This window comes from Myotis yumanensis, unplaced genomic scaffold, assembly GCF_028538775.1.
Source record: "Myotis yumanensis isolate MYYU_CA2020_CCGP unplaced genomic scaffold, mMyoYum1.0.hap1 SCAF_15, whole genome shotgun sequence".
In the NCBI taxonomy this organism is placed as follows: Eukaryota; Metazoa; Chordata; class Mammalia; order Chiroptera; family Vespertilionidae; genus Myotis; species Myotis yumanensis.
Window position 1 is genome coordinate 1,631,189 of NW_027223766.1, and position 24,471 is coordinate 1,655,659.

The window sequence follows — 24,471 nt, forward strand, 5'->3', positions numbered from 1 at the left end:
AGACAGCTCCACACCCTCCAGACAGCCACACACACTCCAGACAGCTCCACACCCTCCAGACAGCCACACACCCTCCAGACAGCCTCACACCCTCCAGACAGCTCCACACCCTCCAGACAGCCACACACACTCCAGACAGCTCCACACCCTCCAGACAGCCACACACCCTCCAGACAGCTCCACACCCTCCAGACAGCCTCACACCCTCCAGACAGCTCCACACCCTCCAATAGCCCCACACCCTCCAACAGCCACACACCCTCCAACAGCCACACACCCTCCAACAGCCACACACCCTCCAGACAGCCTCACACCCTCCAGACAGCTCCACACCCTCCAGACAGCCACACACCCTCCAGACAGCCACACACACTCCAACAGCCACACACCCTCCAGACAGCTCCACACCCTCCAGACAGCCCCACACCCTCCAGACAGCCTCACACCCTCCAGACAGCTCCACACCCTCCAATAGCCCCACACCCTCCAGACAGCTCCACACCCTCCAGACAGCTCCACACCCTCCAGACAGCTCCACACCCTCCAGACAGCTCCACACCCTCCAGACAGCCACACACCCTCCAGACAGCTCCACACCCTCCAGACAGCCACACACCCTCCAGACAGCCCCACACCCTCCAGACAGCCACAAACCCTCCAGACAGCCACACACCCTCCAACAGCCACACACCCTCCAGACAGCTCCACAGCCTCCAGACAGCCACACCCTCCAGACAGCCACACACCCTCCAGACAGCCACACCCTCCAGACAGCGCCACACCCTCCAGACAGCCACACACCCTCCAGACAGCCTCACACCCTCCAGACAGCCACACACCCTCCAGACAGCCACACACCCTCCAGACAGCCACACCCTCCAGACAGCCACACACCCTCCAATATCCCCACACCCTCCAATAGCCCCACACCCTCCAGACAGCCCCACACCCTCCAATATCCCCACACCCTCCAATAGCCCCACACCCTCCAGACAGCCCCACACCCTCCAATAGCCCCACACCCTCCAATAGCCCCACACCCTCCAGACAGCCCCACACCCTCCAACAGCCCCACACCCTCCAGACAGCCTCACACCCTCCAGACAGCCCCACACCCTCCAACAGCCCCACACCCTACAGACAGCCCCACACCCTCCAATAGCCCCACACCCTCCAGACAGCCCCACACACTCCAGACAGCCCCCCACCCTCCAGACAGCCTCACACCCTCCAACAGCCACACACCCTCCAGACAGCCTCACACCCTCCAACAGCCACACACCCTCCAGACAGCCTCACACCCTCCAGACAGCCCCACACCCTCCAGACAGCCCCCCACCCTCCAGACAGCCACACCCTCCAGACAGCCCCACACCCTCCAGACAGCCCCCCACCCTCCAGACAGCCACACCCTCCAGACAGCCACACACCCTCCAGACAGCCCCACACCCTCCAATAGCCCCACACCCTCCAGACAGCCCCACACCCTCCAATAGCCCCACACCCTCCAAACAGCCCCACACCCTCCAATAGCCCCACACCCTCCAGACAGCCTCACACCCTCCAACAGCCACACACCCTCCAGACAGACCCACACCCTCCAACAGCCCCACACCCTCCAGACAGCCCCACACCCTCCAGACAGCCACACACCCTCCAGACAGCCACACACCCTCCAGACAGCCCCACACCCTCCAATAGCCCCACACCCTCCAGACAGCCCCACACCCTCCAATAGCCCCACACCCTCCAGACAGCCCCACACCCTCCAACAGCCCCACACCCTCCAGACAGCCTCACACCCTCCAGACAGCCCCACACCCTCCAGACAGCCCCACACCCTCCAACAGCCCCACACCCTCCAGACAGCTTCACACCCTCCAGACAGCTCCACACCCTCCAGACAGCCCCCCACCCTCCAGACAGCCCCCCACCCTCCAGACAGCCACACCCTCCAGACAGCCACACACCCTCCAGACAGCCACACACCCACCAACAGCCCCACACCCTCCAGACAGCCCCACACCCTCCAGACAACCTCACACCCTCCAGACAGCCTCACACCCTCCAGACAGCCCCACACCCTCCAACAGCCACACACCCTCCAAACAGCCCCACACCCTCCAATAGCCACACACCCTCCAAACAGCCCCACACACTCCAATAGCCCCACACCCTCCAGACAGCCCCACACCCTCCAATAGCCCCACACCCTCCAGACAGCCTCACACCCTCCAACAGCCACACACCCTCCAGACAGCCCCCCACCCTCCAGACAGGCACACCCTCCAGACAGCCCCACACCCTCCAGACAGCCCCACACCCTCCAATAGCCCCACACCCTCCAGACAGCTCCACACCCTCCAGACAGCCACACACCCTCCAGACAGCTCCACACCCTCCAGACAGCCCCACACCCTCCAGACAGCCACACACCCTCCAGACAGCCACACACCCTCCAGACAGCCCCCCACCCTCCAGACAGGCACACCCTCCAGACAGCCACACACCCTCCAGACAGCCACACACCCTCCAACAGCCCCACACCCTCCAGACAGCCCCACACCCTCCAACAACCTCACACCCTCCAGAAGCCCCACACCCTCCAACAGCCACACACCCTCCAGACAGCCCCACACCCTCCAACAGCCACACACCCTCCAGACAGCTCCACACCCTCCAACAGCCACACACCCTCCAGACAGCCCCACCACACCCTCCAGACAGCCCCACACCCTCCAACAGCCACACACCCTCCAACAGCCACACACCCTCCAGACAGCCTCACACCCTCCAGACAGCTCCACACCCTCCAGACAGCCCCACACCCTCCAGACAGCTCCACACCCTCCAGACAGCTCCACACCCTCCAGACAGCTCCACACCCTCCAGACAGCCCCACACCCTCCAATAACCCCACACCCTCCAGACAGCTCCACACCCTCCAGACAGCCACACACCCTCCAGACAGCTCCACACCCTCCAGACAGCCCCACACCCTCCAGAAAGCCACACACCCTCCAGACAGCCACACACCCTCCAGACAGCCCCACACCCTCCAATAGCCCCACACCCTCCAATAGCCCCACACCCTCCAGACAGCCCCACACCCTCCAATAGCCCCACACCCTCCAGACAGCCTCACACCCTCCAACAGCCACACACCCTCCAGATAGCCTAACACCCTCCAGACAGCTCCACACCCTCCAGACAGCCACACACACTCCAGACAGCTCCACACCCTCCAGACAGCCACACACCCTCCAGACAGCTCCACACCCTCCAGACAGCCTCACACCCTCCAGACAGCTCCACACCCTCGAGACAGCCACACACCCTCCAACAGCCACACACCCTCCAACAGCCACACACCCTCCAGACAGCCTCACACCCTCCAGACAGCCACACACCCTCCAACAGCCACACACCCTCCAGACAGCCCCACACCCTCCAGACAGCCTCACACCCTCCAGACAGCTCCACACCCTCCAGACAGCCCCACACCCTCCAGACAGCCCCACACGCTCCAGACAGCTCCACACCCTCCAGACAGCTCCACACCCTCCAGACAGCCCCACACCCTCCAATAGCCCCACACCCTCCAGACAGCTCCACACCCTCCAGACAGCCACACACCCTCCAGATAGCTCCACACCCTCCAGACAGCCACACTCCCTCCAGACAGCCACACACCCTCCAGACAGCCACACACCCTCCAGACAGCCACAAACCCTCCAGACAGCCACACACCCTCCAACAGCCACACACCCTCCAGACAGCTCCACAGCCTCCAGACAGCCACACCCTCCAGACAGCCACACACCCTCCAGACAGCCCCACACCCTCCAATAGCCCCACACCCTCCAGACAGCTCCACACCCTCCAGACAGCCACACACCCTCCAGACAGCTCCACACCCTCCAGACAGCTCCACACCCTCCAGACAGCCACACACCCTCCAGACAGCCACACACCCTCCAGACAGCCACACACCCTCCAGACAGCCACAAACCCTCCAGACAGCCACACACCCTCCAACAGCCACACACCCTCCAGACAGCTCCACAGCCTCCAGACAGCCACACCCTCCAGACAGCCCCACACCCTCCAATAGCCCCACACCCTCCAGACAGCCCCACACCCTCCAGACAGCTCCCCACCCTCCAGACAGCCTCACACCCTCCAACAGCCACACACCCTCCAATAGCCCCACACCCTCCAGACAGCCTCACACCCTCCAGACAGCCTCACACCCTCCAACAGCCACACACCCTCCAGACAGCCTCACACCCTCCAGACAGCCCCACACCCTCCAGACAGCCCCCCACCCTCCAGACAGCCACACCCTCCAGACAGCCCCACACCCTCCAGACAGCCCCCCACCCTCCAGACAGCCACACCCTCCAGACAGCCACACACCCTCCAGACAGCCCCACACCCTCCAATAGCCCCACACCCTCCAGACAGCCCCACACCCTCCAATAGCCCCACACCCTCCAAACAGCCCCACACCCTCCAATAGCCCCACACCCTCCAGACAGCCTCACACCCTCCAACAGCCACACACCCTCCAGACAGCCCCACACCCTCCAACAGCCCCACACCCTCCAGACAGCCCCACACCCTCCAGACAGCCACACACCCTCCAGACAGCCACACACCCTCCAGACAGCCCCACACCCTCCAATAGCCCCACACCCTCCAGACAGCCCCACACCCTCCAATAGCCCCACACCCTCCAACAGCCCCACACCCTCCAGACAGCCTCACACCCACCAGACAGCCCCACACCCTCCAGACAGCCCCACACCCTCCAACAGCCCCACACCCTCCAGACAGCTTCACACCCTCCAGACAGCCTCACACCCTCCAGACAGCCCCCCACCCTCCAGACAGCCACACCCTCCAACAGCCCCACACCCTCCAGACAGCTTCACACCCTCCAGACAGCCCCCCACCCTCCAGACAGCCCCCCACCCTCCAGACAGCCACACCCTCCAGACAGCCACACACCCTCCAGACAGCCACACACCCACCAACAGCCCCACACCCTCCAGACAACCTCACACCCTCCAGACAGCCCCACAACCTCCAGAGAGCCCCACACCCTCCAACAGCCACACACCCTCCAGACAGCCCCACACCCTCCAACAGCCACACACCATCCAGACAGCCCCACACCCTCCAGACAGCCTCACACCCTCCAGACAGCCCCACACCCTCCAACAGCCACACACCCTCCAAACAGCCCCACACCCTCAAATAGCCCCACACCCTCCAGACAGCCCCACACCCTCCAATAGCCCCACACCCTCCAGACAGCCTCACACCCTCCAATAGCCCCACACCCTCCAGACAGCCCCACACCCTCCAATATCCCCACACCCTCCAGACAGCCTCACACCCTCCAATAGCCCCACACCCTCCAGACAGCCTCACACCCTCCAATAGCCCCACACCCTCCAGACAGCCCCACACCCTCCAATATCCCCACACCCTCCAGACAGCCTCACACCCTCCAATAGCCTCACACCCTCCAGACAGCCCCACAGCCTCCAGACAGCCACACACCCTCCAGACAGCCCCACACACTCCAGACAGCCCCACGCCCTCCAGACAGCCCCACACCCTCCAATAGCCCCACACCCTCCAGACAGCCCCACACCCTCCAATATCCCCACACCCTCCAACAGCCCCACACCCTCCAGACAGCCTCACACCCTCCAATAGCCCCACACCCTCCAGACAGCCCCACACCCTCCAATATCCCCACACCCTCCAGACAGCCTCACACCCTCCAATAGCCCCACACCCTCCAGACAGCCCCACACCCTCCAATACCCCCACACCCTCCAGACAGCTCCACACCCTCCAGACAGCTCCACACCCTCCAGACAGCCACACACCCTCCAGACAGCCACACACCCTCCAACAGCCACACACCCTCCAGACAGCTCCACACCCTCCAGACAGCCCCACACCCTCCAGACAGCTCCACACCCTCCAGACAGCTCCACACCCTCCAGACAGCCCCACACCCTCCAATAGCCCCACACCCTCCAGACAGCTCCACACCCTCCAGACAGCCACACACCCTCCAGACAGCTCCACACCCTCCAGACAGCCCCACACCCTCCAGACAGCCCCACACCCTCCAATAGCCCCACACCCTCCAGACAGCTCCACACCCTCCAGACAGCCACACACCCTCCAGACAGCCACACACCCTCCAGACAGCCACACACCCTCCAACAGCCAAACACCCTCCAGACAGCTCCACAGCCTCCAGACAGCCCCACACCATCCAGACAGCCCCACACCCTCCAGACAGCCCCCCACCCTCCAGACAGGCACACCCTCCAGACAGCCACACACCCTCCAGACAGCCACACACCCTCCAACAGCCCCACACCCTCCAGACAGCCCCACACCCTCCAGACAACCTCACACCCTCCAGACAGCCCCACACCCTCCAGACAGCCCCACACCCTCCAGACAGCTCCACACCCTCCAGACAGCCCCACACCCTCCAACAGCCACACACCCTCCAGACAGCTCCACACCCTCCAACAGCCACACACCCTCCAGACAGCCCCACACCCTCCAACAGCCCCACACCCTCCAACAGCCACACACCCTCCAATAGCCCCACACCCTCCAGACAGCCCCACACCCTCCAGACAGCCCCACACCCTCCAATAGCCCCACACCCTCCAGACAGCCCCACACCCTCCAATAGCCCCACACCCTCCAGACAGCCTCACACCCTCCAACAGCCACACACCCTCCAGACAGCCCCACACCCTCCAACAGCCACACAACCTCCAGACAGCCCCACACCCTCCAACAGCCACACACCATCCAGACAGCCCCACACCCTCCAGACAGCCTCACACCCTCCAGACAGCCCCACAAACTCCAATAGCCCCACACCCTCCAGACAGCCCCACACCCTCCAGACAGCCACACACCCTCCAATAGCCCCACACCCTCCAGACAGCCCCACACCCTCCAACAGCCACACACCCTCCAACAGCCACACACCCTCCAGACAGCCTCACACCCTCCAGACAGCTCCACACCCTCCAGACAGCCACACACCCTCCAGACAGCCACACACCCTCCAACAGCCACACACCCTCCAGACAGCCCCACACCCTCCAGACAGCCTCACACCCTCCAGACAGCTCCACACCCTCCAGAAGCCCCACACCCTCCAGACAGCCCCACACGCTCCAGACAGCTCCACACCCTCCAGACAGCCCCACACCCTCCAATAGCCCCACACCCTCCAGACAGCTCCACACCCTCCAGACAGCCACACACCCTCCAGACAGCTCCACACCCTCCAGACAGCTCCACACCCTCCAGACAGCCACACACCCTCCAGACAGCCACACACCCTCCAGACAGCCACACACCCTCCAGACAGCCACACACCCTCCAGACAGCCACAAACCCTCCAGACAGCCACACACCCTCCAACAGCCACACACCCTCCAGACAGCTCCACAGCCTCCAGACAGCCACACCCTCCAGACAGCCACACACCCTCCAGACAGCCCCACACCCTCCAATAGCCCCACACCCTCCAGACAGCTCCACACCCTCCAGACAGCCACACACCCTCCAGACAGCTCCACACCCTCCAGACAGCTCCACACCCTCCAGACAGCCACACACCCTCCAGACAGCCACACACCCTCCAGACAGCCACACACCCTCCAGACAGCCACAAACCCTCCAGACAGCCACACACCCTCCAACAGCCACACACCCTCCAGACAGCTCCACAGCCTCCAGACAGCCACACCCTCTAGACAGCCCCACACCCTCCAATAGCCCCACACCCTCCAGACAGCCCCACACCCTCCAGACAGCCCCCCACCCTCCAGACAGCCTCACACCCTCCAACAGCCACACACCCTCCAGACAGCCTCACACCCTCCAACAGCCACACACCCTCCAGACAGCCTCACACCCTCCAGACAGCCCCACACCCTCCAGACAGCCCCCCACCCTCCAGACAGCCACACCCTCCAGACAGCCCCACACCCTCCAGACAGCCCCCCACCCTCCAGACAGCCACACCCTCCAGACAGCCACACACCCTCCAGACAGCCCCACACCCTCCAATAGCCCCACACCCTCCAGACAGCCCCACACCCTCCAATAGCCCCACACCCTCCAAACAGCCCCACACCCTCCAATAGCCCCACACCCTCCAGACAGCCTCACACCCTCCAACAGCCACACACCCTCCAGACAGCCCCACACCCTCCAACAGCCCCACACCCTCCAGACAGCCCCACACCCTCCAGACAGCCACACACCCTCCAGACAGCCACACACCCTCCAGACAGCCCCACACCCTCCAATAGCCCCACACCCTCCAGACAGCCCCACACCCTCCAATAGCCCCACACCCTCCAACAGCCCCACACCCTCCAGACAGCCTCACACCCACCAGACAGCCCCACACCCTCCAGACAGCCCCACACCCTCCAACAGCCCCACACCCTCCAGACAGCTTCACACCCTCCAGACAGCCTCACACCCTCCAGACAGCCCCCCACCCTCCAGACAGCCACACCCTCCAACAGCCCCACACCCTCCAGACAGCTTCACACCCTCCAGACAGCCCCCCACCCTCCAGACAGCCCCCCACCCTCCAGACAGCCACACCCTCCAGACAGCCACACACCCTCCAGACAGCCACACACCCACCAACAGCCCCACACCCTCCAGACAGCCCCACACCCTCCAGACAACCTCACACCCTCCAGACAGCCCCACAACCTCCAGAGAGCCCCACACCCTCCAACAGCCACACACCCTCCAGACAGCCCCACACCCTCCAACAGCCACACACCATCCAGACAGCCCCACAACCTCCAGACAGCCTCACACCCTCCAGACAGCCCCACACCCTCCAACAGCCACACACCCTCCAAACAGCCCCACACCCTCAAATAGCCCCACACCCTCCAGACAGCCCCACACCCTCCAATAGCCCCACACCCTCCAGACAGCCTCACACCCTCCAACAGCCACACACCCTCCAGACAGCCCCACACCCTCCAGACAGCCTCACACCCTCCAGACAGCCCCACAGCCTCCAGACAGCCACACACCCTCCAGACAGCCCCACACCCTCCAATATCCCCACACCCTCCAACAGCCCCACACCCTCCAGACAGCCTCACACCCTCCAATATCCCCACACCCTCCAGACAGCCTCACACCCTCCAATAGCCCCACACCCTCCAGACAGCCCCACACCCTCCAATACCCCCACACCCTCCAGACAGCTCCACACCCTCCAGACAGCTCCACACCCTCCAGACAGCCACACACCCTCCAGACAGCCACACACCCTCCAACAGCCACACACCCTCCAGACAGCTCCACACCCTCCAGACAGCCCCACACCCTCCAGACAGCTCCACACCCTCCAGACAGCTCCACACCCTCCAGACAGCCCCACACCCTCCAATAGCCCCACACCCTCCAGACAGCTCCACACCCTCCAGACAGCCACACACCCTCCAGACAGCTCCACACCCTCCAGACAGCCCCACACCCTCCAGACAGCCCCACACCCTCCAATAGCCCCACACCCTCCAGACAGCTCCACACCCTCCAGACAGCCACACACCCTCCAGACAGCCACACACCCTCCAGACAGCCACACACCCTCCAACAGCCAAACACCCTCCAGACAGCTCCACAGCCTCCAGACAGCCCCACACCATCCAGACAGCCCCACACCCTCCAGACAGCCCCCCACCCTCCAGACAGGCACACCCTCCAGACTGCCACACACCCTCCAGACAGCCACACACCCTCCAACAGCCCCACACCCTCCAGACAGCCCCACACCCTCCAACAGCCACACACCCTCCAATAGCCCCACACCCTCCAGACAGCTCCACACCCTCCAGAGAGCCCCACACCCTCCAATAGCCCCACACCCTCCAGACAGCCATACACCCTCCAACAGCCACACACCCTCCAGACAGCCCCACACCCTCCAACAGCCACACAACCTCCAGACAGCCCCACACCCTCCAACAGCCACTCACCATCCAGACAGCCCCACACCCTCCAGACAGCCTCACACCCTCCAGACAGCCCCACAAACTCCAATAGCCCCACACCCTCCAGACAGCCCCACACCCTCCAGACAGCCACACACCCTCCAATAGCCCCACACCCTCCAGACAGCCCCACACCCTCCAATAGCCCCACACCCTCCAAACAGCCCCACACCCTCCAATAGCCCCACACCCTCCAGACAGCCCCACACCCTCCAACAGCCACACACCCTCCAGACAGCCCCACACCCTCCAGACAGCCTCACACCCTCCAGACAGCCCCACAGCCTCCAGACAGCCACACACCCTCCAGACAGCCCCACACCCTCCAGACAGCCACACACCCTCCAGACAGCTCCACACCCTCCAGACAGCCCCACAGCCTCCAGACAGCCACACACCCTCCAGACAGCCCCACACCCTCCAGACAGCCCCACACCCTCCAGACAGCCACACCCTCCAGACAGCCACACACCCTCCAGACAGCCCCACAAACTCCAATAGCCCCACACCCTCCAGACAGCCCCACACCCTCCAGACAGCCACACACCCTCCAATAGCCCCACACCCTCCAGACAGCCCCACACCCTCCAATAGCCCCACACCCTCCAAACAGCCCCACACTCTCCAATAGCCCCACACCCTCCAGACAGCCACACACCCTCCAGCAGCCCCACACCCTCCAGACAGCCCCACACCCTCCAACAGCCACACACCCTCCAGACAGCCCCACACCCTCCAATAGCCCCACACCCTCCAACAGCCCCACACCCTCCAGACAGCCTCACACCCTCCAGACAGTTCCACACCCTCCAGACAGCCAACACCCTCCAGACAGCTCCACACCCTCCAGACAGCTCCACACCCTCCAGACAGCCCCACACCCTCCAATAGCCCCACACCCTCCAGACAGCTCCACACCCTCCAGACAGCCACACACCCTCCAGACAGCTCCACACCCTCCAGACAGCCCCACACCCTCCAGACAGCCACACACCCTCCAGACAGCCACACACCCTCCAGACAGCCCCCCACCCTCCAGACAGGCACACCCTCCAGACAGCCACACACCCTCCAGACAGCCACACACCCTCCAACAGCCCCACACCCTCCAGACAGCCCCACACCCTCCAGACAACCTCACACCCTCCAGACAGCCCCACACCCTCCAACAGCCACACACCCTCCAGACAGCCCCACACCCTCCAACAGCCACACACCCTCCAGACAGCTCCACACCCTCCAACAGCCACACACCCTCCAGACAGCCCCACCACACCCTCCAGACAGCCCCACACCCTCCAACAGCCACACACCCTCCAACAGCCACACACCCTCCAGACAGCCTCACACCCTCCAGACAGCTCCACACCCTCCAGACAGCCCCACACCCTCCAGACAGCTCCACACCCTCCAGACAGCTCCACACCCTCCAACAGCCACACACCCTCCAGACAGCCCCACACCCTCCAACAGCCACACACCCTCCAGAAAGCCCCACACCCTCCAACAGCCACACACCCTCCAGACAGCCTCACACCCTCCAGACAGCCCCACACCCTCCAACAGCCACACACCCTCCAGACAGCCCCACACCCTCCAACAGCCACACACCCTCCAGACAGCTCCACACCCTCCAACAGCCACACACCCTCCAGACAGCTCCACACCCTCCAGACAGCCCCACACCCTCCAGACAGCCCCACACCCTCCAGACAGCCTCACACCCTCCAATAGCCCCACACCCTCCAGACAGCCTCACACCCTCCAGACAGCCCCAAACCCTCCAATAGCCCCACACCCTCCAGACAGCCCCACACCCTCCAGACAGCCCCACACCCTCCAACAGCCCCACACCCTCCAGACAGCCGCACACCCTCCAATAGCCCCACACCCTCCAGACAGCCCCACACCCTCCAATACCCCCACACCCTCCAGACAGCCTCACACCCTCCAGACAGCTCCACACCCTCCAGACAGCCCCACACCCTCCAGACAGCCTCACACCCTCCAGACAGCTCCACACCCTCCAGACAGCCACACACCCTCCAGACAGCCACACACCCTCCAAAAGCCACACACCCTCCAGACAGCCTCACACCCTCCAACAGCCACACACCCTCCAGACAGCCTCACACCCTCCAGACAGCTCCACACCCTCCAGACAGCCACACACCCTCCTACAGCCCCACACCCTCCAGACAGCCCCACACCCTCCAGACAGCCACACACCCTCCAGACAGCCCCACACCCTCCAGACAGCCTCACACCCTCCAGACAGCTCCACACCCTCCAGACAGCCTCACACCCTCCAGACAGCTCCACACCCTCCAGACAGCCTCACACCCTCCAGACAGCTCCACACCCTCCAGACAGCCTCACACCCTCCAGACAGCTCTACACCCTCCAGACAGCCACACACCCTCCAGACAGCCACACACCCTCCAACAGCCACACACCCTCCAGACAGCCACACACCCTCCAGACAGCCCCACACCCTCCAATAGCCCCACACCCTCCAGACAGCTCCACACCCTCCAGACAGCCACACACCCTCCAGACAGCTCCACACCCTCCAGACAGCCACACACCCTCCAGACAGCCACACACCCTCCAATAGCCCCACACCCTCCAGACAGCTCCACACCCTCCAGACAGCCACACACCCTCCAGACAGCTCCACACCCTCCAGACAGCTCCACACCCTCCAGACAGCCCCACACCCTCCAATAGCCCCACACCCTCCAGACAGCTCCACACCCTCCAGACAGCCACACACCCTCCAACAGCCACACACCCTCCAGACAGCTCCACACCCTCCAGACAGCTCCACACCCTCCAGACAGCCCCACACCCTCCAATAGCCCCACACCCTCCAGACAGCTCCACACCCTCCAGACAGCCACACACCCTCCAGACAGCCACACACCCTCCAGACAGCTCCACACCCTCCAGACAGTTCCACACCCTCCAGACAGCCACACACCCTCCAGACAGCCACACACCCTCCAGACAGCCACACACCCTCCAGACAGCTCCACACCCTCCAGACAGCTCCACACCCTCCAGACAGCCCCACACCCTCCAATAGCCCCACACCCTCCAGACAGCTCCACACCCTCCAGACAGCCACACACCCTCCAGACAGCTCCACACCCTCCAGACAGCTCCACACCCTCCAGACAGCCACACACCCTCCAGACAGCCACACACCCTCCAGACAGCTCCACACCCTCCAGACAGCCACACACCCTCCAGACAGCCACACACCCTCCAGACAGCCACACACCCTCCAGACAGCTCCACACCCTCCAGACAGCCACAAACCCTCCAGACAGCCACACACCCTCCAACAGCCACACACCCTCCAGACAGCTCCACAGCCTCCAGACAACCACACCCTCCAGACAGCCACACACCCTCCAGACAGCCCCACACCCTCCAATAGCCCCACACCCTCCAGACAGCCCCACACCCTCCAGACAGCCACACACCCTCCAGACAGCCCCACACCCTCCAATAGCCCCACACCCTCCAGACAGCCTCACACCCTCCAGACAGCCCCACACCCTCCAATAGCCCCACACCCTCCAGACAGCCCCACACCCTCCAATAGCCCCACACCCTCCAGACAGCCCCACACCCTCCAGACAGCCCCACACCCTCCAGACAGCCCCCCACCCTCCAGACGGCCTCACACCCTCCAACAGCCACACACCCTCCAGACAGCCTCACACCCTCCAACAGCCACACACACTCCAGACAGCCCCACACCCTCCAGACAGCCCCCCACCCTCCAGACAGCCACACCCTCCAGACAGCCACACACCCTCCAGACAGCTCCACACCCTCCAGACAGCTCCACACCCTCCAGACAGCCACACACCCTCCAGACAGCCACACACCCTCCAGACAGCCACACACCCTCCAGACAGCTCCACACCCTCCAGACAGCCCCACACCCTCCAGACAGCCACACACCCTCCAGACAGCCCCACACCCTCCAACAGCCCCACACCCTCCAGACAGCCCCACACCCTCCAGACAGCCACACACCCTCCAGACAGCCACACACCGTCCAGACAGCCCCACACCCTCCAATAGCCCCACACCCTCCAGACAGCCCCACACCCTCCAATAGCCCCACACCCTCCAGACAGCCCCACACCCTCCAACAGCCACACACCCTCCAGAGAGCTCCACACCCTCCAACAGCCACACACCCTCCAGACAGCCTCACACCCTCCAGACAGCCCCACACCCTCCAACAGCCACACACCCTCCAGACAGCCCCACACCCTCCAACAGCCACACACCCTCCAGACAGCTCCACACCCTCCAACAGCCACACACCCTCCAGACTGCCCCACACCCTCCAGACAGCCTCACACCCTCCAATAGCCCCACACCCTCCAGACAGCCTCACACCCTCCAGACAGCCCCAAACCCTCCAATAGCCCACACCCTCCAGACAGCCCCACACCCTCCAGACAGCCCCACACCCTCCAACAGCCCCACACCCTCCAGACAGCCGCACACCCTCCAATAGCCCCACACCCTCCAGACAGCCCTACACCCTCCAATACCCCCACACCCTCCAGACAGCCTCACACCCTCCAGACAGCTCCACACCCTCCAGACAGCCCCACACCCTCCAAAAGCCACACACCCTCCAGACAGCCCCACACCCTCCAGACAGCCTCACACCCTCCAGACAGCCCCACACCCTCCAGACAGCCTCACACCCTCCAACAGCCACACACCCTCCAGACAGTTCCACACCCTCCAGACAGCCCCACACCCTCCAGACAGCCCCACACCCTCCAATAGCCCCACACCCTCCAGACAGCCTCACACCCTCCAACAGCCACACACCCTCCAGACAGCCTCACACCCTCCAGACAGCTCCACACCCTCCAGACAGCCACACACCCTCCAGACAGCCACACAACCTCCAAAAGCCACACACCCTCCAGACAGCCCCACACCCTCCAGACAGCCTCACACCCTCCAGACAGCCCCACACCCTCCAGACAGCCTCACACCCTCCAACAGCCACACACCCTCCAGACAGTTCCACACCCTCCAGACAGCCCCACACCCTCCAGACAGCCCCACACCCTCCAATAGCCCCACACCCTCCAGACAGCCTCACACCCTCCAACAGCCACACACCCTCCAGACAGCCTCACACCCTCCAGACAGCTCCACACCCTCCAGACAGCCACACACCCTCCTACAGCCCCACACCCTCCAGACAGCCCCACACCCTCCAGACAGCCACACACCCTCCAGACAGCTCCACACCCTCCAGACAGCCTCACACCCTCCAGACAGCTCCACACCCTCCAGACAGCCTCACACCCTCCAGACAGCTCCACACCCTCCAGACAACCTCACACCCTTCAGACAGCTCCACACCCTCCAGACAGCCTCACACCCTCCAGACAGCTCCACACCCTCCAGACAGCCACACACCCTCCAGACAGCCACACACCCTCCAACAGCCACACACCCTCCAGACAGCCACACACCCTCCAGACAGCCCCACACCCTCCAATAGCCCCACACCCTCCAGACAGCTCCACACCCTCCAGACAGCCACACACCCTCCAGACAGCTCCACACCCTCCAGACAGCTCCACACCCTCCAGACAGCCACACACCCTCCAGACAGCTCCACACCCTCCAGACAGCTCCACACCCTCCAGACAGCCACAAACCCTCCAGACAGCCACACACCCTCCAACAGCCACACACCCTCCAGACAGCTCCACACCCTCCAGACAGCTCCACACCCTCCAGACAGCCCCACACCCTCCAATAGCCCCACACCCTCCAGACAGCTCCACACCCTCCAGACAGCCACACACCCTCCAGACAGCTCCACACCCTCCAGACAGTTCCACACCCTCCAGACAGCCACACACCCTCCAGACAGCCACACACCCTCCAGACAGCCACACACCCTCCAGACAGCTCCACACCCTCCAGACAGCTCCACACCCTCCAGACAGCCCCACACCCTCCAATAGCCCCACACCCTCCAGACAGCTCCACACCCTCCAGACAGCCACACACCCTCCAGACAGCTCCACACCCTCCAGACAGCTCCACACCCTCCAGACAGTTCCACACCCTCCAGACAGCCACACACCCTCCAGACAGCTCCACACCCTCCAGACAGCTCCACAGCCTCCAGACAACCACACCTTCCAGACAGCCATACACCCTCCAGACAGCCCCACACCCTCCAATAGCCCCACACCCTCCAGACAGCCCCACACCCTCCAGACAGCCACACACCCTCCAGACAGCCCCACACCCTCCAATAGCCCCACACCCTCCAGACAGCCTCACACCCTCCAGACAGCCCCACACCCTCCAATAGCCCCACACCCTCCAGACAGCCCCACACCCTCCAATAGCCCCACACCCTCCAGACAGCCCCACATCCTCCAGACAGCCCCCCACCCTCCAGACAGCCTCACACCCTCCAACAGCCACACACCCTCCAGACAGCCTCACACCCTCCAACAGCCACACACCCTCCAGACAGCCCCACACCCTCCAGACAGCCCCCCACCCTCCAGACAGCCACACCCTCCAGACAGCCACACACCCTCCAGACAGCTCCACACCCTCCAGACAGCTCCACACCCTCCAGACAGCCACACACCCTCCAGACAGCCACACACCCTCCAGACAGCCACACACCCTCCAGACAGCTCCACACCCTCCAGACAGCCCCACACCCTCCAGACAGCCACACACCCTCCAGACAGCCCCACACCCTCCAACAGCCCCACACCCTCCAGACAGCCCCACACCCTCCAGACAGCCACACACCCTCCAGACAGCCACACACCCTCCAGACAGCCCCACACCCTCCAATAGCCCCACACCCTCCAGACAGCCCCACACCCTCCAATAGCCCCACACCCTCCAGACAGCCCCACACCCTCCAACAGCCCCACACCCTCCAGACAGCCTCACACCCTCCAGACAGACCCACACCCTCCAGACAGCCCCACACCCTCCAACAGCCCCACACCCTCCAGACAGCTTCACACCCTCCAGACAGCTCCACACACTCCAGACAGCCCCCCACCCTCCAGACAGCCCCACACCCTCCAGACAGCCCCACACGCTCCAATAGCCCCACACCCTCCAACAGCCACACACCCTCCAGACAGCCCCACACCCTCCAACAGCCACACACCATCCAGACAGCCCCACACCCTCCAGACAGTTCCACACCCTCCAGACAGCCACACACCCTCCAGACTGCTCCACACCCTCCAGACAGCTCCACAGCCTCCAGACAACCACACCTTCCAGACAGCCACACACCCTCCAGACAGCCCCACACCCTCCAATAGCCCCACACCCTCCAGACAGCCACACAACCTCCAGACAGCTCCACACCCTCCAGACAGCTCCACAGCCTCCAGACAACCACACCTTCCAGACAGCCACACACCCTCCAGACAGCCCCACACCCTCCAATAGCCACACACCCTCCAGACAGCTCCACACCCTCCAGACAGCTCCACACCCTCCAGACAGCCACACACCCTCCAGACAGCTCCACACCCTCCAGACAGCTCCACACCCTCCAGACAGCCACAAACCCTCCAGACAGCCACACACCCTCCAACAGCCACACACCCTCCAGACAGCTCCACACCCTCCAGACAGCTCCACACCCTCCAGACAGCCCCACACCCTCCAATAGCCCCACACCCTCCAGACAGCCACACACCCTCCAGACAGCTCCACACCCTCCAGACAGTTCCACACCCTCCAGACAGCCACACACCCTCCAGACAGCCACACACCCTCCAGACAGCCACACACCCTCCAGACAGCTCCACACCCTCCAGACAGCTCCACACCCTCCAGACAGCCCCACACCCTCCAATAGCCCCACACCCTCCAGACAGCTCCACACCCTCCAGACAGCCACACACCCTCCAGACAGCTCCACACCCTCCAGACAGCTCCACACCCTCCAGACAGTTCCACACCCTCCAGACAGCCACACACCCTCCAGACAGCTCCACACCCTCCAGACAGCTCCACAGCGTCCAGACAACCACACCTTCCAGACAGCCACACACCCTCCAGACAGCCCCACACCCTCCAATAGCCCCACACCCTCCAGACAGCCCCACACCCTCCAGACAGCCACACACCCTCCAGACAGCCCCACACCCTCCAATAGCCCCACACCCTCCAGACAGCCTCACACCCTCCAGACAGCCCCACACCCTCCAATAGCCCCACACCCTCCAGACAGCCCCACACCCTCCAATAGCCCCACACCCTCCAGACAGCCCCACACCCTCCAGACAGCCCCCCACCCTCCAGACAGCCTCACACCCTCCAACAGCCACACACCCTCCAGACAGCCTCACACCCTCCAACAGCCACACACCCTCCAGACAGCCCCACACCCTCCAGACAGCCCCCCACCCTCCAGACAGCCACACCCTCCAGACAGCCACACACCCTCCAGACAGCTCCACACCCTCCAGACAGCTCCACACCCTCCAGACAGCCACACACCCTCCAGACAGCCACACACCCTCCAGACAGCCACACACCCTCCAGACAGCTCCACACCCTCCAGACAGCCCCACACCCTCCAGACAGCCACACACCCTCCAGACAGCCCCACACCCTCCAACAGCCCCACACCCTCCAGACAGCCCCACACCCTCCAGACAGCCACACACCCTCCAGACAGCCACACACCCTCCAGACAGCCCCACACCCTCCAATAGCCCCACACCCTCCAGACAGCCCCACACCCTCCAATAGCCCCACACCCTCCAGACAGCCCCACACCCTCCAACAGCCCCACACCCTCCAGACAGCCTCACACCCTCCAGACAGACCCACACCCTCCAGACAGCCCCACACCCTCCAACAGCCCCACACCCTCCAGACAGCTTCACACCCTCCAGACAGCTCCACACACTCCAGACAGCCCCCCACCCTCCAGACAGCCCCACACCCTCCAGACAGCCCCACACGCTCCAATAGCCCCACACCCTCCAACAGCCACACACCCTCCAGACAGCCCCACACCCTCCAACAGCCACACACCATCCAGACAGCCCCACACCCTCCAGACAGCCTAACACCCTCCAGACAGCCCCACACCCTCCAACAGCCACACACCCTCCAGACAGCCCCACACCCTCCAATAGCCCCACACCCTCCAGACAGCCCCACACCCTCCAATAGCCCCACACCCTCCAAACAGCCCCACACCCTCCAATAGCCCCACACCCTCCAGACAGCCTCACACCCTCCAACAGCCACACACCCTCCAGACAGCCCCACACCCTCCAGACAGCCTCACACCCTCCAGACAGCCCCACAGCCTCCAGACAGCCACACACCCTCCAGACAGCCCCACACCCTCCAGACAGCCCCACGCCCTCCAGACAGCCCCACACGCTCCAATAGCCCCACACCCTCCAGACAGCTCCACACCCTCCAATAGCCCCACACCCTTCAACAGCCCCACACCCTCCAGACAGCCTCACACCCTCCAGACAGCTCCACACCCTCCAGACAGCCACACACCCTCCAGACAGCCACACACCCTCCAACAGCCACACACCCTCCAGACAGCTCCACACCCTCCAGACAGCCCCACACCCTCCAGACAGCCACACACCCTCCAGACAGCCACACACCCTCCAACAGCCACACACCCTCCAGACAGCTCCACAGCCTCCAGACAACCACACCCTCCAGACAGCCACACACCCTCCAGACAGCCCCACACCCTCCAATAGCCCCACACCCTCCAGACAGCCCCACACCCTCCAGACAGCCACACACCCTCCAGACAGCCCCACACCCTCCAATAGCCCCACACCCTCCAGACAGCCTCACACCCTCCAGACAGCCCCACACCCTCCAATAGCCCCACACCCTCCAGACAGCCCCACACCCTCCAATAGCCCCACACCCTCCAGACAGCCCCACACCCTCCAGACAGCCCCACACCCTCCAGACAGCCCCCCACCCTCCAGACAGCCTCACACCCTCCAACAGCCACACACACTCCAGACAGCCCCACACCCTCCAGACAGCCCCCCACCCTCCAGACAGCCACACCCTCCAGACAGCCACACACCCTCCAGACAGCTCCACACCCTCCAGACAGCTCCACACCCTCCAGACAGCCACACACCCTCCAGACAGCCACACACCCTCCAGACAGCCACACACCCTCCAGACAGCTCCACACCCTCCAGACAGCCCCACACCCTCCAGACAGCCACACACCCTCCAGACAGCCCCACACCCTCCAACAGCCCCACACCCTCCAGACAGCCCCACACCCTCCAGACAGCCACACACCCTCCAGACAGCCACACACCCTCCAGACAGCCCCACACCCTCCAATAGCCCCACACCCTCCAGACAGCCCCACACCCTCCAATAGCCCCACACCCTCCAGACAGCCCCACACCCTCCAACAGCCACACACCCTCCAGAGAGCTCCACACCCTCCAACAGCCACACACCCTCCAGACAGCCTCACACCCTCCAGACAGCCCCACACCCTCCAACAGCCACAAACCCTCCAGACAGCCCCACACCCTCCAACAGCCACACACCCTCCAGACAGCTCCACACCCTCCAACAGCCACACACCCTCCAGACAGCTCCACACCCTCCAACAGCCACACACCCTCCAGACAGCCCCACACCCTCCAGACAGCCTCACACCCTCCAGACAGCCCCACACCCTCCAGACAGCCTCACACCCTCCAACAGCCACACACCCTCCAGACAGTTCCACACCCTCCAGACAGCCCCACACCCTCCAGACAGCCCCACACCCTCCAATAGCCCCACACCCTCCAGACAGCCTCACACCCTCCAACAGCCACACACCCTCCAGACAGCCTCACACCCTCCAGACAGCTCCACACCCTCCAGACAGCCACACACCCTCCAGACAGCCACACACCCTCCAAAAGCCACACACCCTCCAGACAGCCACACACCCTCCAGACAGCTCCACACCCTCCAGACAGCCACACACCCTCCAGACATCTCCACACCCTCCAGACAGCCTCACACCCTCCAACAGCCACACACCCTCCAGACAGCTCCACACCGTCCAACAGCCACACACCCTCCAGACAGTTCCACACCCTCCAGACAGCCCCACACCCTCCAACAGCCACACACCCTCCAGACAGCTCCACACCCTCCAACAGCCACACACCCTCCAGACAGTTCCACACCCTCCAGACAGCCCCACACCCTCCAGACAGCCCCACACCCTCCAATAGCCCCACACCCTCCAGACAGCCTCACACCCTCCAACAGCCACACACCCTCCAGACAGCCTCACACCCTCCAGACAGCCACACACCCTCCAGACAGCCCCACACCCTCCAACAGCCACACACCCTCCAGACAGCTCCACACCCTCCAACAGCCACACACCCTCCAGACAGTTCCACACCCTCCAGACAGCCACACACCCTCCTACAGCCCCACACCCTCCAGACAGCCCCACACCCTCCAATAGCCCCACACCCTCCAGACAGCCTCACACCCTCCAACAGCCACACACCCTCCAGACAGCCTCACACCCTCCAGACAGCTCCACACCCTCCAGACAGCCACACACCCTCCTACAGCCCCACACCCTCCAGACAGCCCCACACCCTCCAGACAGCCACACACCCTCCAGACAGCTCCACACCCTCCAGACAGCCTCACACCCTCCAGACAGCTCCACACCCTCCAGACAGCCTCACACCCTCCAGACAGCTCCACACCCTCCAGACAGCCTCACACCCTTCAGACAGCTCCACACCCTCCAGACAGCCTCACACCCTCCAGACAGCCACACACCCTCCAGACAGCCACACACCCTCCAGACAGCCACACACCCTCCAACAGCCACACACCCTCCAGACAGCCACACACCCTCCAGACAGCCACACACCCTCCAACAGCCACACACCCTCCAGACAGCCACACACCCTCCAACAGCCACACACCCTCCAACAGCCACACACCCTCCAGACAGCCTCACACCCTCCAGACAGCTCCACACCCTCCAGACAGCCACACACCCTCCAGACAGCCACACACCCTCCAACAGCCACACACCCTCCAGACAGCCACACACCCTCCAGACAGCCACACACCCTCCAATAGCCCCACACCCTCCAGACAGCTCCACACCCTCCAGACAGCCACACACCCTCCAGACAGCTCCACACCCTCCAGACAGCTCCACACCCTCCAGACAGCCACAAACCCTCCAGACAGCCACACACCCTCCAACAGCCACACACCCTCCAGACAGCTCCACACCCTCCAGACAGCTCCACACCCTCCAGACAGCCACACACCCTCCAGACAGCTCCACACCCTCCAGACAGTTCCACACCCTCCAGACAGCCACACACCCTCCAGACAGCCACACACCCTCCAGACAGCCACACACCCTCCAGACAGCTCCACACCCTCCAGACAGCTCCACACCCTCCAGACAGCCCCACACCCTCCAATAGCCCCACACCCTCCAGACAGCTCCACACCCTCCAGACAGCCACACACCCTCCAGACAGCTCCACACCCTCCAGACAGCTCCACACCCTCTAGACAGCCACACACCCTCCAGACAGCCACACACCCTCCAGACAGCCACACACCCTCCAGACAGCCACACACCCTCCAGACAGCTCCACACCCTCCAGACAGCCACAAACCCTCCAGACAGCCACACACCCTCCAACAGCCACACACCCTCCAGACAGCTCCACACCCTCCAGACAGCTCCACACCCTCCAGACAGCCCCACACCCTCCAATAGCCCCACACCCTCCAGACAGCTCCACACCCTCCAGACAGCCACACACCCTCCAGACAGCTCCACACCCTCCAGACAGCTCCACACCCTCTAGACAGCCACACACCCTCCAGACAGCCACACACCCTCCAGACAGCCACACACCCTCCAGACAGCCACACACCCTCCAGACAGCTCCACAGCCTCCAGACAACCACACCCTCCAGACAGCCACACACCCTCCAGACAGCCCCACACCCTCCAATAGCCCCACACCCTCCAGACAGCCACACACCCTCCAGACAGCCACACACCCTCCAAAAGCCACACACCCTCCAGACAGCCACACACCCTCCAGACAGCTCCACACCCTCCAGACAGCCACACACCCTCCAGACAGCCCCACACCCTCCAACAGCCACACACCCTCCAGACAGCTCCACACCCTCCAACAGCCACACACCCTCCAGACAGTTCCACACCCTCCAGACAGCCACACACCCTCCTACAGCCCCACACCCTCCAGACAGCCCCACACCCTCCAATAGCCCCACACCCTCCAGACAGCCTCACACCCTCCAACAGCCACACACCCTCCAGACAGCCTCACACCCTCCAGACAGCTCCACACCCTCCAGACAGCCACACACCCTCCTACAGCCCCACACCCTCCAGACAGCCCCACACCCTCCAGACAGCCACACACCCTCCAGACAGCTCCACACCCTCCAGACAGCCTCACACCCTCCAGACAGCTCCACACCCTCCAGACAGCCTCACACCCTCCAGACAGCTCCACACCCTCCAGACAGCCTCACACCCTTCAGACAGCTCCACACCCTCCAGACAGCCTCACACCCTCCAGACAGCCACACACCCTCCAGACAGCCACACACCCTCCAGACAGCCACACACCCTCCAACAGCCACACACCCTCCAGACAGCCACACACCCTCCAGACAGCCACACACCCTCCAACAGCCACACACCCTCCAGACAGCCACACACCCTCCAACAGCCACACACCCTCCAACAGCCACACACCCTCCAGACAGCCTCACACCCTCCAGACAGCTCCACACCCTCCAGACAGCCACACACCCTCCAGACAGCCACACACCCTCCAACAGCCACACACCCTCCAGACAGCCACACACCCTCCAGACAGCCACACACCCTCCAATAGCCCCACACCCTCCAGACAGCTCCACACCCTCCAGACAGCCACACACCCTCCAGACAGCTCCACACCCTCCAGACAGCTCCACACCCTCCAGACAGCCACAAACCCTCCAGACAGCCACACACCCTCCAACAGCCACACACCCTCCAGACAGCTCCACACCCTCCAGACAGCTCCACACCCTCCAGACAGCCACACACCCTCCAGACAGCTCCACACCCTCCAGACAGTTCCACACCCTCCAGACAGCCACACACCCTCCAGACAGCCACACACCCTCCAGACAGCCACACACCCTCCAGACAGCTCCACACCCTCCAGACAGCTCCACACCCTCCAGACAG